At 39.9% G+C, this 16,674-nt stretch overlaps 1 protein-coding gene across 5 annotated transcripts in view; it reads left to right on the forward strand.

Annotated features, from left to right (window-relative positions):
- Positions 1 to 16,674, forward strand: part of SH3KBP1 (SH3 domain containing kinase binding protein 1) — a 311,830-nt gene that overhangs the window by 178,257 nt on the left and 116,899 nt on the right. The gene's annotated exons all lie outside the window — the stretch shown is intronic.

A 16,674-nucleotide genomic window follows, 5' to 3' on the forward strand; every position in this document is an offset into this window, starting at 1 on the left:
GTTGTTACCATCAGGAAACTCGCTTTTTTCTTCCGCCTCTGGTTCTGGGTTGGCAAGAAGCAGACAGCATGTTGCTGCTGAGTACGCGGTTGCTACAGCAACACACCCAGAGCCATCGCACTTGTGGCTGTTAATGACGTCTACTGTGGTATACTTCTAAGCATCATAGCTTTGCTTAGGATTTGATAAATACCGTAGAATTTTCCAGATTGTAACAAACTACACTTGTGCTGTGCTTAAGGAATATTTGTTAATTTGATTTAGTGCTGAAATTTTTGCTTTGTCGTTTGTGCCAGCAGGCTTCGGGGAATAGGGCATTGGCAAGATCTCTAATGCAGGTTTATTGGTAGCTGTTAAGTGTTTTTCATTTTTCGACGAGATGAATTTTTTAAAGTTGCATCATTTTCCGCAGCTGTAGAACTTTCATCCACCTCCCTCTCCTCTACCACCCATGGTCAGGCATTAGAAACAGAATCTGAAAAAGAAACTTTTAGACACTTAATACTATTAGTAGATGTTCATGTCAAACCCTATGAAGAAGGTGGAAAGGGCACATATTTAGACATTAAAGACTCTCTCACTTCTGTTGAAGCTTCTCTGAGCCAGTATTGTTTCTTTGAGAAACATCAATATATGATGTTTCTCCAGATCTGAAAACGATGTAGTTAGTAGCATCTAGCTTGTGAGCTCATTTCTGTTCCACATGGTCACTTTCAGATTCCTGTAAATATTTACAGAAGAGCAAGGCCCCATCTCCAGAAGGAACAATGTACACAGTTTTTCTTCGTTTGATTCTAGTAGTTGAAATGACCCTGACCATTGACTCAGCACAGTTAATTCCTTTTGTTTATTTTTTGATTCTTGGTCTTATTCTTCTCTGTGTAGGACATTGTGTGTTTGACTTTTATTATTGCTATTTATATTTGTTTTAACCATTAATAATACATTGGGGTTATTATGAAGAGCAATATCAGCATCAAACGTGAGACGCCCGAGTTTGTACATCAGTGCACTTCTCTGAACTCCAGAGCCACGTGCGCAACTGCCGACTTGAACACCTCCACTTGGAGATCTTAAATTCTTATCATCTTGTCCAAACCTGACCTTCTCATCATCCCCCTCAAACTACTCTGCTCATAGTGTTCCCCATCTCAGTTAAACACAGGGCCATTTCCCGTCCCATTGCTCAGAACAAAAACCCTGGGTTGTTGCTCACTCCTGTCTTTTTCTCACATCCCATGTCTCATCCATCAGCAAACCCCATTAGCTCTGCCTCCTAAGTAGGCCTAGCATCTGCCATGGCTCGTCACCTCCACTGCTCCCCTGCTCTCTTGCCATCACTGTAGTGCCTTGTAATATGGCCTGCTGTTCCTCCCCTGCCCCCTACAGTGTATTCTCAACCGCGAAGCTAGGGTGAGCCTTTGAAACCCTAAGTCAGATCATGCCACTCCTCTGTTCTCCCCTGCAAACCCTCCCCAGACAACCACAGTGAAAGTCCTCCACAGGGCCCAGGAGCTGAGGTGACCTAACCCCCATGACCACTCACACGTCCTCCTTTGCTGCCCTTCTTCTCACTTGGTTCATCCCAGCCCCATCGCTCTTCCTCAGACATGCCATATATTCTCCCACTTGGGGGCCTTTGCCACAGAGTGTCTGCCTGGACACTTGGTGTCCACCTGCTCACCCAGTGTCCTGCCTCTCTTCACAGGAGGCTTGGCTCAGATCTCATCTTTTCAACAAGGCCTGCCCCGGCCCACTCATTCTGAAACCTGTCCCCTCAGCCCATCCTCCTTACTTGTACTGCACTGTTTTGTAGCATTTGCCCCCTTCTAAAATAATATTTACTTTCTATTATATTTATTATTTGTTCACTGATGTATGCTATATGCTTGGAACAGTGTGTGGCACATAGTAGGTGCTCAGTAAATATTCATTGAATGAATAATATGAAAGCTGTATTAACATAGTACTTTAGAGATTACAGACACCTATAAAATGAGGAGTATGGGTGGGATAATATAACAGTTACATAGTTGAAAATGTAGCGGTTGTATGGTTCACTGCATCTTTGTGGAACAGACAGATTTATTGCCCTGGTCTTGGTGACATGCAATGTTAACTTCATCAGAGTAAAATATATGTGTGTGTGCGTGTACATGTGCATGCGATTCATGATTTGTTTGCAGAATGAAACCACGTGCTGGCCATCAACCTTAACCTGCTTCTCATTGTGAAGCCTCTAGGGAAAACATAAACTTCCCAGCCTGCTTCACTGGCTGTGGAAAATCTTTACAGTGTAAGAGGATTCAAAACTCTGTGCACCCCCTGTTGTTGGCGCGATGGATAGTTGTATAGATTTATGGACCCATTATGTTATTGCACAACCTGGCATGAGGGCTGATGAGTGTGATCATGTTTTACTAGTGCACAGCCTGGTTCTCATCACTTTTGAGATGGTTTTGTGACCAAGATTCATGTTTAAGGAAGGAAGCTTCCTTTCAGAATTGAGCTCGCTGTTGATTTTGTTGAGGCACCAATTGGATGTCATGTGACAGCGTTTATTTGAGGCCCAAGCAGGTCCCCCGCTCAGGCTGGGGCAATTGGCCTTCTGACATGGCTGGTGTGATAGCTTGGGTGAAGGAAAAAAGGAAGCTGATAATTGCTAACAGCTGCAAGCAATATAGTATACTTTCTATTCAAGTTTGTGAGGTTTTGAGGTACATTTTTCTGAGTTAATTTTGTGCTGATTTTACCTATGCTTTAATCCCAATCACCTCACTCAGAGTGGCTGAATGCTAATGATTCTATTCCAGGAGATATTTCATAACACTCCCCACCCCCAACAATAAGGAAATGATGAGTATTCTTGCTTCTCCTATTGATAAGGAAGAACCCCAATTATGAGTCTTTTTAATGCTACCAATTGGATACACCTGTGAATGATTTGTTTAATGCACTATTTAACGGAAATATTTACACATGAAATGATTTAATGTCTGGGATTTTGCTTCCAGTAATTTGGAAGGTGGAAGGGTGGGGCACAGAATAAACGAGGTTGGTCATGAGTTAATTGTTGAAACTGGGTGGTACATATATGGGGGTTCATTACACTGTATTTTTGTTTATGTTGGAAATTTCCCTTGAAAAAAGGTTAAAGAAAAAGAGAACCTTGGGGGAAAATGTACCATTTAAGCTAACTAAGCCCAAAGGTAAGTATGTGTTATATCAAAATAGTGGAAAACACAGTGTGCCTAAAGATGAACCAAGTTAAATGCCATAAGATTAGAAGGGCATGCTGCAGTTGTCCTAGCTGATTGACCTTGACAAAGTCACTTAGCCTCAATTCGGCCCTCTGTAAAATGGGAATACTCTTTGTACTTATTCTAACTCATAGAACTTTAAAAAGGTTATATACTTAAAAATACTTCAAAATTGTATATGTAAGTCATTTCAACAGTGTTTTTTAAGTACTCACTATGTACTTGGCACTGGGTATACAGTAGTGAACAAGGCCAGGTTGCTGCCCCTCAGAGAGCCCCAGAAAAGGAAACAAGCCCTAAAAATACAGTGTAGGGAATGCTGTGACCAGGCTGAGAACACAGTGCTGTGCTGCAGGAGCCCTCGGGCATGGCAGGAAGTAGTGACTCACTAGGGAGGCTGGAGAGTGTGTGTTCATGTGGGTGTGTATCCACTTCCTCCAGGAAGTGATGTTTAGAACTGTAGGGAGTGATATTTTTAGGCCTACAGGAAGTGATGTTTATGCTGACACCCATGGGTCCAGTAGACATTCATCAAGGAAAGGAGCACAGAGTTGTCAAGATAGGAAGAGCAACTTGTATAAATGCTTCAAAAGGAAAAAGAAATGGCACAGAGCATGTGTTGAGTCTCCAACAGGAAGTGGGGAAAGGTGAGAATGGAGAAAGAAGCAGGGCCCAGATCAGGAAGCGCCTGGTAAGACATGTGAAGTGTAGACTTGATCTTGAGGGCAATAGGGAGCTATCAAGGGAAAGCTTTTTTCAGCATGAGAGTGACATGATCTGATAGATGGGTTAGAGAGTGTATTCCAAGCTACAGTGGGAGGAGTGGATTACAGAAGACAGGGTAACTAAGACTCAGGAGAGAGGTTAACAGAAACTTAGAGTGGGTCCCCTGATAAATCCCCCCAATCTAAGTTCTAAATCAGTTAATGAATAAGATGAGTCAGTGGATGGAGAATCAATTATTATTTGTACTTATTTTTGCAGTACGGATATCCAATTGACTCAGCGCTATTTATCAAAAAGATTATCCTTTCTGTACTGCACCTTTGTCATAATTTAAGTGGCTGTGTATATATGGGTCCATTTCTGGACTCTGTTCTGTTGGTCTATTTGTCCTTTTACCCATTCCATACTACCTTAATGCTGTAGCTTTATAGTTAGTCTTGATATCTGGCAGTGTAAGTCCTCAATCATTGTTTCTCTTCTTCAAGATTTCCCTGGCTCTTCATGGTCCCTTGTGTTTTCATATACATTTTATAATCAGCTTGTCAATCCTGCTCCCCCTAAAACCAACCCTGGGGTTTTGATTTGGTTTGTATTGACTCTGTAAATACTTTTGGGGGAGAATTGACACGTTTCCAATCCATGGACATGGTATATTTCTCTATTTATGCAGGTCTTGTTTCACTTTGTTTAAATTTCTTAAGCTGTACACTTACAATTTGTGCAGCTTTCTCTACGTATTTTATATTGCAATGTTTAAGTTATTGATGAAAGTGAAGTTGGAGGATATAGATTAGTGTGAGAGCCAAATGGGCCTGCCACCTGATCTTAGGATTAGACAGACTCAGCAGTGCTGGACTAGAGCAGAACCATGTGAGGTAGAAGGGCTTGCCTGTTAGGGAAGAGCAGGCAAGGCCAACTTCCAAGAGGAGGAAAGAGAAGAGCTGAGCTGAGCACACCCAGGTTATTTTTCATAAATTCACCTGTTAGAGAAGTCACTTCACTCTCTCAGGATAGACTAAATAAGGGGCAAAGAGTTCCAGGAGTGGTCAATTGTGTCCAAAAGCCAACATGTCTAGAGAGTGTTCATTTGGACTCTGTACATGGCAGGAAACATCAAGATAAGAGAAGGAATTTTTTTCTCTCAACAGCTTTGAACAGTTGTCCTAGGTAATTTTGGGAAATACTTTGAAGGTAGAATCAAGAAGTTTGATAGTGTGGGTGGATATGGTAGAGGAAGGACTTGAAGATGATGCCTTGGGTAACTCTCTTAAGCAGCTGGATGGATGGTAGTATAATATTCCCTTATTAGAGAACACTGGAGGAGAAAGCTATTTTGGGAGTAAAGTCATGGATGTAGTCTTAACACTTAGATGGATTTTGAGGTACTCGTGGGACTTTCAACTGCCAGCAGGCAGTTGGATAAATAAGTCTGGCGATTGGGAGGGAAGGATAGATGTAGGTTTGGGAGTCATCAACCTAGAGCAGGTTGGAAGAAGGCAACCCAGGCAGGACATTACTCGCATAAATTCAACTGGTTCCTTCTGTCTCCCACCCTCGGACCTCAACGGGAGTTTTCTTACCAGACTGCTTCCCTGTTACTCCAGCCTGACCCCACTCTTTTTCTAAACTCCTTCCCTTTTTACAAGTGACTTAGATGCTACTCCTGGCCAGACACTTAGGGAAAGGAGTGTCAGGTATTACACACATGTGGGTAAATTATAGATACTCATGTAAGTCCCAGGACCTTACCTGACATGTCTTTATATAGAATAATCCTGGTTTTTCAGTGCCAGCTCATTCCACGGCAAGGCTTTCTAGGCATAACTGGTATTAGCATCCTTAGTTATTGGGAAAAACAGTGTTTTGCGCCGTAGTTCTTCCAATAGCCAGATTGGAAAAGATATTTTCCCGGGTTGGTTGTTTGCTGGATTCCCTACAAAGAAATCTTTTAAGAAGCTCCTTTCTCACCATCTTCCTATTTTAGCTGATTTCCGTTAGTGACATCTGATGTCTCTCTTGAGATGATTCTGGTTTCTTTCTACATTTTCTATTATATTCCACATCTAGACACTGTGTTTGTGACAGACTCTTTTTCAACTCTAATCGTCTTGAATCTCCTTTATAGAATCACAGTCACTCAAATTAATGCCTTTATAATATCAACATTGTAGCTTTTACTTGTAACAAAGAATTAGAATTAAAATGATATATAAATGAGCTACCAGTTTTTAATCAGCCAAATTACAGTAAGAGAAATTTTAATATTTTCATATATATCCCACGCAGTCTTTTTATCCATCCTAGTAAAAATTCGTCAAGCTGTATGCTTAAGTAAAATTAAAACATGTAAGCATCTAAAGTGACAGTTTTAGTTCCTTAAAAATGAGAGATTTATGTATCTAATCCTTTGAAGACTACAAATAAGCTCTGGGAAATGTCCAGGAGCTAATGATATATTCTTTGACTAATGAAACACAACTGGGTCAAAACCTTGTTGGGATTATCTGAGACAAATAGTATTGGATGTCCCTTATTTTGGTTGAAAGATAAGATTATGTGGCATATCCTGTTAGGTTTCTTTATCTAGGAGAAGTAAGGAGAGGAGCATTGGTGCGGAAAAGAACAAGAAAACTATTTTGTATATGCTGACATATACTTTCTAAAGCACTCAGCATAGTGTATTTTGTAAGAAATGTTTAATTGTGGCCAGATCACCAAGAATTGCATCTCCAGAAGGCCTCTAAAATTGTATATTTAGGAGTACAGTAGTTATTAAGCATGCAGGCCAAACTGCCTGGGTTCAAATCCCAACTCTGATTCCTCCTGGGACATATTACTTAAGCACTCAGCACTTTAGATTCCTCATCTGTAAAATTGGCGTACCAACAAGACCTACCCCATGTGGTTGTTATGAGGATTAAGTAACATACAAAATGAGTAGAAAAGTGCCTGGCATATAATAATCACTTGGTTAACATTTGTAGTTATTATTGTTGCCCTTCTGGTTATTAGAACAGAAGGAGTGTCTATAAACAGCACTGTAGTTTTCAGGATAATTTATTTAACTTTTTATTATGGAAAATTTCCAACTCAGAGAAGTAGGATTGAATTTTGCTGTATTTGTGGTCGCTGTTTGTTTGACATCTCCAAGTCTTTTTATTTTTTTTATCCTCATCCGAGAACATGCTTCTTGATTTTAGAGAGGGGAAGAGAGGGAGAGAGAGGGGGGAGAGAAACATCAATGTGAGAGAGAAATATCAATCGGTTGCCTCTTGTACACATCCCAACCGGGGACTGAACACAGAACCCAGGCACTTGCCCTGACGAGGAATTGATCCCGCAACTTTTCTGTTTATGGGACGATTCTCCAACCAACTGAACCATATCAGCCTGGGTGACATCTCCAAGTCTTAAATATCAGCCATTAGGAAGTAAGTGCTATGATTTTGGACCTTGTCTGTGTTAGTCACCATTATATTTACAATTCCTTGAAAATCATTGTTAAATTATAGTGAGCCCTCAATAAATATTTGTGGACTGGATACATGAATATAACATTTTGTCCCAATCCAATCAAAATTATAAAGGAAGGCTCATATTGTTTGGGATCTGCTTGTGGTCTGGCAACAGATTCACTGTTCCATTTGTTCGTTAATTGGCTCATTTATTCATTTACTGAAGCTTTATTGAATGCGTTTTATGGATCAGCAGTAGCAGCTCTGGAATTTCTAGATAAATGAGCTAAGGAGTGGCAATCCATTTTTGAAGGGATCGGTTAGATGTGGCATGTCTGGATGCTGTAGTATTAGCATAATGCACACAGATTTTTCACCTGGCAGGTTATTTATTTGGGTGGGCGTGTCTGGATTAGTTCATTGGAATGGAGTTAACACCTCCTCTGCCATACCACACTTTGGATCAGCGGTCACATACAGGCCTCTCACTTAGTGCTTTGGGTTTCCCCTATGTTGGAGAGAAGTATGTATGTATAAAAGTCATTATGATGCTGTGGGAAAGGGCTAGCACAGGTATGTCCAGAACATCAAAGAGGATAAAGAAGAAGGAGCTACTAACTTTCCTGGAGGTCTAGAAGGAAAGGGTGGGGTATTGGAGAGATCTTTTCAAGGAAAGTGGTATTTGAGCAACACGTTAAAAAGATAAATGGAGATTCATGGTACTTGCAGCATGCGCGTGGACAAAGAGGCAGCATGGTTATGGAAAAGGTCTGGGTTTGGCTGGAGTATACAGGACGTGACAGTGGTAGAGGTGGGGAATTGGAGGGGAGGTGGACCCTCTTCCCCCAAGATGCAGCCAGCTCACTCACAAGCTCCACTTCTTCTGGGTGGGCTGGCGAGTTGCTGGAGGAGTTCTGTCGGGCAGTGGCATGATCGGATTGGCACTTTGGAGAGGTAACTGGGGAGGCGCCTGGCAGTATGGAGTGGAGACGGGAGAGGAAGTAACTGGGAGAGTTGCCAGCCATGGGGCTTCGTGGTTGATGACTAATTGGCCAGGCACCAGGAACTTCGAGTAGCTCTTGGAAAGGGGCAGATGGGCCCACCTCATGCACAGCCTTTGAGTTGAGCTGCCGTGGCCTGGTTTGGCAGCAGAACTGATAGAAGAGCCAAGTTTCCTTTCAAAGAAAACTCTTTTGTGTATTATAGAAAGCAAAACGCTAGGAGTCAGCATTCAACTCCTGTTGTTAAACAGATAGGCTGAGGACATAGAGGGAATAAAAAGAAAGTTAGTTAGGAAGGCATTGCTAAATACATTTTATATCCATATATTTAAGAACATGTCGTGTATGTCTACAAATCACACATATGTTTATTTATGTATACATATACATTCAACAAGCTTATCTTCCTAATTAGTTTTGAGGTAAAGTTTTTATTTTAGAATAATTTTAAATTTATAGGAAAGTTGTAAAGATACTACAGAGTTTCCACATACCCCACAGCCAATTTCCTCTGTTGTTAACATCTTACGCTAATATGCTACATTGTCACAGTTAATGAACCAGTCAGTAGTAATACATGATTATTAACTAAAGTCCATCCTTTATTCACATTTTCTTCATTTTTACCTAACGTCCTTTTTCTGTTTCAGGATCCCATCCAGGATCCTACATGGCACTTAGTCACTTTGTCTCCTTAGGCTCTTCTTTGCTGTCTCAGTTTCTCGGACTTGTCATGTTCTTGGTAACCTTGGCAATTTTGAGGAGTTTTGCAGAATATCCTTAAATTGTCATTTGTCTGATGTTTTTCCGATGGTTAGACTGAAGTGATAGGATTGCAGGAGAAAGACTACAGAGGTGAAGTGCCTTTCTCATCACGTCATGTCAAGGGTACATGGCATCAACATGACTTCTCACTGTTGATGTTGACTTTGGTCACCTGGTTGAAGAAGTGTCCATCAGGTTTCTCCACTCTGAAGTTGTTAGGTTTTTTCCCCCTTTTCTATAGCTGACTCTTTAAAAAAAAGTCACTATGTGCACCTCACAGTTAAGAAATGGAGAGTTATGTCTCCTTTGGGGAGAGTATCTACATAAATTATTTGGAATTCTTCTGCGCAAGCAGTTCATCTGTTCTCTCTCATCCTAAGTAAGTTTTCATAGGGCGATTTCTTATCTGTCCTCTAAACTCCTAGTGTTAATTCTGGAGCACTTGCATCACACTTGCCATTTACAGACCAGTGACATCTCCCATGCTGTTTTCTTGGGTGATACATAAACAGATCAATGTCTTATTTACCCAAGCAGATTGCAAATTTTCATGGGACTGGGACAGCGTCTTGTTCAAAGCCCCCTAACAGAATTGGACACACTGCAGACAGTTAATAAATATGGAATAAATGGTTTTAAAATGAGTTTAATTTAAAAATGTAAAAATTAACCACTATTAATAACTGAAGCAGGTCATTAGAGTCTAAATATACAGAGTCTGGCACAAATAATGCCCCCTTTTTATTACAGACTCTTTTATTACAAAACCATAAGCATGTAATTCTGTAATAAGCATATAACAATATCACAGTCAAGCACACCAAATGACATCTTAGGTGAAATGTTCAAGTTACTGTACATCTTGCGTAAGACACTCACATACCCTACCAACCACACTCAAGTAAGCCTTAGTTCTGCTGGACCCCATATAAAAACTGCTACAGTGAGGATACTGTTGACTCAATATTCTGATTTGTTAGTCATTCTGAATTTGTAATAGTGGCTAATAGGGTGCTTCCTGTGTGCCTGGCACTTTTATAAGCACTGTACGTATATTACGTATTTAATCCTCCAGACAACAATATAGGTTGGTGTTATTATCTCCATTTTGTAGATAAGGAAACCAAGGTGAACAGAGGTAAATTAATTGCTCAGTATCACACAGCTAGGAAGTGGGCCAGCTTGAATTCTAATCTCAGACACTCTGGCTCTAGAATTTTGATGTCTTAACCACTGCGCTTATCTTCAATGAAGTGGTACTTAAAATGGTATTTCATTTGGGGGAAAAAAACCAAGATTGCTATTTAAACATTTTAGTGCAATCTGTTAGGTTACTACTGATGACATGGCTGGCAACAATCTTTCTGTATTTTTCCTAGGGGAAGTGTTTATATAAAGCCAGGGCTGTTTTTCCTTTTTGGGTTTTTTTGTTTTTTGGATTTTTTTGTTTTTTGGTAGTACAACTGCTTTTATTTCTTTAAAATACAGACATTTTCACAATGGACACATATACAAACTATGTTCTAGATACCTCTCACTCCCCAATCATATTATCTGTTGAAAGATAGTGGGCTTTTTCTTTTCCCTCTGACATTTTTAAACAGAAGTGGTGCCTGGGTCCTGCCAAATAAATACTCCTTCAGTGCGTTCCTTGTACGACTGGTCACACCTGTGAGTCCCAGCAGGCAGCCTAGATTCCTGCAGTAACGTAGGCGAGGGAGGAGGACTTCTCTCGAAGCCACCCAAGCCATGAACCAGCCCTGGCTTCCTGAACCATAAACAAATGTGAGCTTTGTTCTTCCCATTGCTCATTTGGTCCCAAGTATGACTCAGGGTTAGGCTGGGTCCTTCAGACTCCGTGCCTTTGGCTGTTGGAAGGAAGTGGGAGGGTTCCAGGATAGTTCTGGGACCTTTTCAAACTGAAGAGAGGAGGCTGACTGCATGATGGGAGAAGAGGTATTTCTTTTTCTGCTTTTAAAGATGTAATGAATCCCCTTAACCTTGTACCTTACCTATGCTATTTTGTAATGAGACTGGTAATGGGTTTACATTGGTGGGTTAAAATGAAGTGTATGCCAGCTAGGAGTCCTCACAGAGGGGGAGATGTGGATATGCTAAGAAGTAACCTAAACTTGGAGGATTATTTTCTAAAGTCAAATCTTGCACTGGAACTATTTAGCTGTTTTAATCCCCCCACCCCTTTGGTCAGTTGAGCTATTAATTTTTACAGATGTTTCTAATTTCTCGGTGTTGTGGGTTTTCATGTGCTCACACTGCCGAGAGTAATTTAAATGGGCAGTTTGCACAAGCAGTAACTGTTACACCATGTCACCGAGATGTTGAATAATTACAGATGTTAGCGCAGTAAACAAATCCAGCTTGCTCTTCAGGTTAATTTAGGAGAGAAGAATATGTCCCCGCAGAACGAGCCAGCTCCGGGGCATTTCACTCTTGGGGGGCATGGACATGTGGAGTTTTCCTTGTGAATGGAGAAGCTGTGTGTAGAGACATCTGGGTGCTGTCGAAATGTTGTTCAGAGAGGTAAAGATATTTGACTAATTTTATAGTACTAAGCATTTATATTCATTTGCTCATATGCATATAAATGAATACAGAGTAAAATACATGAAATTATTTGATTTTCTAAAAGTTTGCTAGTAATAGGAGGTCTTGTTTCTCTCTGTGAGTTGTTCATATTTGTCTTCCTAAAAGCAGAAGTCTCTCATTTTCCAAACGCAAAATAAAATTCCCTAAATAAACCACAGGATAAGTAAGGCTTACAATGCGTCATATGTCTTCCATATTCCTGTCTCTTGTTGAAAATGAATTTAAAGGAGAGAGTTGATGCGATCTATAAAATATGTCCCTTTATTTCGTTTTCTGTTGGCTTTAACTGATATTTTTTTAATTAAAAAAAAGGAAATAACATAAGGAAACACCTTGTTTTAACACATTTTAAGAGTAGAACGTCTTGAAAAGTTTTTTTTTTTTTAAATGGCGTCTGTTGCTTGCCTAGAAGGATGTTGAGTGTACAGAACAGTTGGCTAAAATAACAAAATATATTCGTCTGCAGGGCTTGAGAGAACTTTCCCATTGAAAGATATCTGCAAGTTGCTTATGATGATGATGATGATGATTACTATTGCTGGATGTCATCATTCTGAGTTCTGAAAAGTAGAAATCAGAGTTAAATATTTTATATTCAAAATTTAGATGGCAACTCCTTGGGAAATGAGTGAATGCCTGATTGACGGGAAGATGTGAGATATGGAAAAGTCTCAGCGATAACATTGTGCTCTCTCTCAGGTGCCTCTGTAGCTCCCTGAGGCTAGCACCTGGAGATCGGACAGGAAAGGCAGCCTCTGGGGTCCTTAAATATTCTGTGACCTGTAAAGTACTCCTTGTACTATTGAGTGCTCCCTGAACCCTTGGCTTGTTTGTTTCTCAAAATGGAAATAGCTCTGTTACTTCTCTGATTACAGCTCTTTGCAATAATTATTGTAATAATAACTGAAAGTTAAAGAATATGAATAAATAAATCGAAATTGATCTTAATCCTGTTATTTAGGAACAACTGTGATTAACATTTTATAATTCTTCCAGGCTTTTATCCAAGCCAGGAGGTCCAAGTAGTACACACATCACTCTTTATACAATAATGAGGTCATATTAAATGTCACCTGTTTTTAGAACTTAACATATTATGGGCCCCCTTTCTGTCAGATACCTGCATGGTAATCTATGGTAGAGCTATGCTGCCATTTATTTAAACAATTCCCATCTGCTAACTATTTATGTTGCTTCTACATTTTTAATATTAAAAACATTCTTGTAATTGCGTATGGTACCTTCCCTGATTATTTCCCTAGGCCAAATTTTTAAGAGGGGAATTTCCAGGTAAAAGGCTGACTTAATTCTGGTTGTTTTGTTTTTATTAAAAATAACCCAACTATATGGTAAAAAATTCCAACAGAACAAAAGTAAGACTTTCTGTTTCCTACACACGTAGCTTCCCAGTAGAAATCCCCATAAAACCTTCCTATGTACTCCTATAGAAATGTACAACATTTTTTTAAAAAGGCGAAAGATTTGTGCATTCTGAAGAGAAACCAGAGTATAGAAATGTACAGTATTTTTATTGTGGTAAAATATACATAACATTATACTACTTTTTCCATTTTAAGTGTACGATTCAGTGGCATTAAATACATCTACATTGTTGTACAACCATATCACCATTCATCTCCAAAACTGTCTTCCCAAACTGAAAATCTGTATCCATTAAATATAAACTCCCCACGCCCCTTGCAGCCACCATTCTACTTTCTGTCTCTGTGAATTTCACTACTCTGGATACCTCATATAAGTAGAGTCCTAAAATATTTATCCTTTGTGTTTGGCTTATTTCACTTAGCATAATGTCTTCTAGGTTCATCCTCATTGTAGCATGTGTCAGAATTTCCTTCCCATTTAAGCCTGAATAATATCCATTGGATGTATATATCACAATTTATTTATCCATTCCTCTCCTCTGTTGACAGACATTTAGGTTGTTTCTGCTTTGGGGCTACTGTGAATAATGCTACAATGAACATTGACGTACTGATACCTGTTTGAGTTCTGCTTTCAATTCTTTTGGGTATATCCTCAGAAGTGGAATTACTGGATCATATGGTAATTCTATTTTTAATTATTTGAGGAACCTTCATACTCTTTCCCATAGCAGCTACACCATTTTACATTCCCACCAGCAGTGCACAAGGATTCTGGTTTATCCACATCCTTGGCAACACTTGCCAATTTCTGGGTTTTTTTTTAATCCTCACCCAAGGATATGCTTAGAGAAAGAGGAAGTGGGAGAAAGAGAGAGAGAGAGGCAGACATTGACGTGAAAGAGAAACATCAATAGGTTGCCTCCTGTATGTACCCCAACTGGGGATCGAACCCGTAACCTAGGTATGTGCTGTGACTGGGGATCAAACTCGCAACCTTTTGGTGCACAAAACAATGCTCCAACCAACTGAGCCACCTGGTCAGGGCTGGTTTTTTTGTTTTTGTTTTTTTTAGTAGTAGCCATCCTAATGGGTGTAAAGTGGTATCTCATTGTGGTTAGAATCGGTGTTGACCTGTGTTGATGTTGCCTATCACTAAGAGAAAAGGATCCTATTTTTCTCCATCTTAGAATGATGACTTGAGGTCAAGGTGTTTTGTTTGTGGATCTTCATCAGCTAGCAGATCAGTTGCACAATCCCAAGAGATTGCAAATTGCTTAAAGGAAGGTTTGTGTCACCCTATTCCCCCAGCCCCTGAAGAGAAGGTGAGTGGAGAGCTCAGGTCTTGCTTGCTTCAGAGGTTTAATGGTGCACCTTCTCACTTAGCCCTACCCAAGGTTTGTGGAGAGTGGATTCAAAACAGTTCTTTTGAGAAACGATGAATTCCTCTTTTGTGCTATTATTAATTCTAAGTGATAGTACTTGATTCATCTTACATAGTGAGGAAAGTCAGTTTTATTATTGATTTTCTCTGCTCACCTTGTGCTCTAGAATTCCTTGGGGATAGGAAATGAAAGTCCTTCCTTTTGCACATTATTTGCTGAAATCAATGGATTCAGTTGATATTCTTCAGTGCAGTGGACTGAAGTATCTATAAATATTTCATTGTGGCTCTCTTTTATTCTTATGTTAATAATTCCTAATATTTATAATCCTGAAGTTTGGTTCCTCAAATTCAAGGTTTTAAAATTTTCTGTGTGACCACTAATATGATGATGTCTGTGAACCTAGCTTGCCTTTTTCTCTCTGATATTCTCACTGGTTATAAAATAATATTCTAGACCAGAGGTCCTCAACCCCCGGGGCCTCAGACTGGTACTGGTCCGTGGCCTGTTAGGAACCAGGCCACACAGCAGGAGGTGAGCAGCAGGCTAGGAAGCAAAGCTTCAATTGCATTACCCCCTGAGTTCTCCCTCCTGTCTGCTCCCCACCATCCCCTCCCTGGTCCCTGGAAATATTGTCTTCTATGAAGACAGTCCCTGGTGCCAAAAAGGTTGGAGACTGCTGTTCTAGACAACTGAGTTCCACTGGGATGGATTAAGTTTAATGCTGTATGATTAGTGGCTAATTTAAAACTAACTAACAAGCTTACTTTGCATGGTGGTGTGTCTTTGCCTAAATTTAAAGAATTTAGATCACGGGTCATTCAGTCAATCAGCAACCTGCCTTGCACTTTTGTGTGTCATTGGAGGCCATTTCAAAGGTGCAAGATGATAGCCTTATTCACAACATTAGCCTTATTCAGGGTCTTAATGTTGAAGACCAGATCCCCAATAAATGTACACCCATAAATGCTCTAGAAACAAATGGAAGCATAAGCACAATAGCCCCTACTTACACCTCTAATAGAGATTTTTCTCTCTACACCTGAGCTATAAAATGAACAATTCACAGATTTAGGAGTAATCTGAAATTGCCTTGAAGGCCACTTCTTCATCAAAAGGCCATCGTGAAGCCATTTCATGGATGGCCTGTGACTCAGGAGTAGCACCACAATTAAATTTATCCTTGAACTGTTGGGAATGGTATAGGCAATGTTTGGGAAACTGATGTCAGCTATCCGGAGTCTCTAGGCATTTAGAAGTTGTATTTTGGTTTTGCTCATTTAAGATGAGGAAGTTAGAAGTGGTAAAGGTAGTCACTACCTCATTTTCTTTTTTTTCTTTCACTTGCTGAGCATTTTCACCCACCACTGATTTTAATATGTTTTGCTCCATTTGTTTTGGTAGCATCTGCTCAGTGTGTTCTTTTTTATTTTGACTTCTTAGTTGGCTTTTCATTTTCTCTCTCCACCAGAAGCAGCTTTTCTGATACTTCTTGGGTACCTTTTCTAGGCTGTTAATAAAGTTCCTAATAAGAGCAATAATGATGCAAAGTGTCAAGATTTTAAATCCTAGAGTAACTCTAATTTGTCCTCTTGATATAGTGCTTAGCACTGTCTAGTTACTGCATTGGGAGATCTGGATGCATTATATGTCTTATATGTCTAATTTTAAATTTAGTTTCTTTTGCTTCAAACCCCAGGACCCCCTCCACATTCATGCCTTGTGTGTAGTAGAGAAAGTAGACTACCTCATAATTTAGATTCTAGTTTTTTTTCAAGTGATGGGAAGGCAAATAGTGTTGCTGTTTTTAGATTCAGAAGAGACCAGAACATTAAGAATCTGGTAGCTCTGTGCCCACCATGTAAGTAATCTGCCTAAGCAATACATGTCACATTGTCTTTTTATAATATAGAGGTGAACAGATGTAATTGATGGGTGACCTTAGTGTGCTTTCCAGTCAAGGGTTATGGGATCTCTAACATTTTGGTGTAACTTTTGTATTCATTGCCCAAGAGTTCAAACAACTCCAGGTTTTTCCAATGAGAGTCTTTCCTCATAGATTATTATACAGGAGAGGAGAAAAGTGGCCC

This window comes from Desmodus rotundus, chromosome X (assembly GCF_022682495.2).
Source record: "Desmodus rotundus isolate HL8 chromosome X, HLdesRot8A.1, whole genome shotgun sequence".
NCBI classification, from domain to species: Eukaryota; Metazoa; Chordata; class Mammalia; order Chiroptera; family Phyllostomidae; genus Desmodus; species Desmodus rotundus.